The sequence below is a fragment of the Hydra vulgaris genome, chromosome 05 (assembly GCF_038396675.1).
Source record: "Hydra vulgaris chromosome 05, alternate assembly HydraT2T_AEP".
Taxonomy (NCBI): domain Eukaryota; kingdom Metazoa; phylum Cnidaria; class Hydrozoa; order Anthoathecata; family Hydridae; genus Hydra; species Hydra vulgaris.
The window spans coordinates 23,091,564-23,092,543 of record NC_088924.1 but is presented as its reverse complement, the minus strand read 5'-3'; positions in this window follow the sequence as shown (position 1 = coordinate 23,092,543).

Below are 980 nucleotides of genomic sequence, written 5' to 3'. Positions count from 1 at the left end.
GTCAAATATGAAGGGAAAGGGTGGTGAAGAATACAAATATATAGGCTTTTTTTAAGCCCATTTTTTGTCGCAACGCTAATGGCTTTCAGTAGTAATTTTTTTATTAATATTGAGTAAATAATGTTAGTATAATAGTACATTTAAGTTAACAGTTGTTACAAAATCACTATTTTCTTTATTTTCTTTTTGAAAATGAAGGAAATACTTAATTTGTTAATATTGTTATGGTAAAAGATTTTTCTGAAATTTTACTTTAGAAATCTTTTTGAGTTTAAGAAAAAAATCAGATTATTATTTTTTTAATATATTTAAAAGAAAGTCAATAGATTATCTTTAAAGTAAATATAGACTTTTATTTAAGTTTAAAACCTATGTTTTGATAGAAACAAAATTTCTCAATTTTTTTTAGCTCCTTTTAACTATAAAATCTTTTTGAAATATAAATAAAAATATTAAGTAACAGTTGTATGAAAAAATTGTTTTTTACCTTTTAAATAAAAATCATTGCAATTTAATATTATTTAAAAAGTTGTGAGTGGTTTATTTACATTTTGTTGTTGTTGTAACAACATATAAAAAATAATTTTACTTTTTATATGTTGTTAAAACTCTTTCTCTCTCTTAACCATAGGGTTAAAGTATTTTTCAACTTCGAAACACAAAGCTTTACAAGCAAATATAATACTTTAAAGCTGCGTAAAAAACAATTCGATTGAGGTTCTACCAGTGGCAAAGTGGGATTCAAATTTTGTATTCCTCGCTTACAAGCGGGCGCTCTACCATTAAAGCACAAAAAATATGGAAGAATATTTAAACGAAAGCTCATTTTACGCCATAAATTTTACAATAGTAGTTGCTTTCGAAACCAAAATTTAACATTGTTTGTTGACAGTTTAATGTTTAATAACACTTTTGTGCACACATTATGCTGAATTTATAAAATTCAAGCTCAATATTACGTTCATAATATTGTTAAGCAT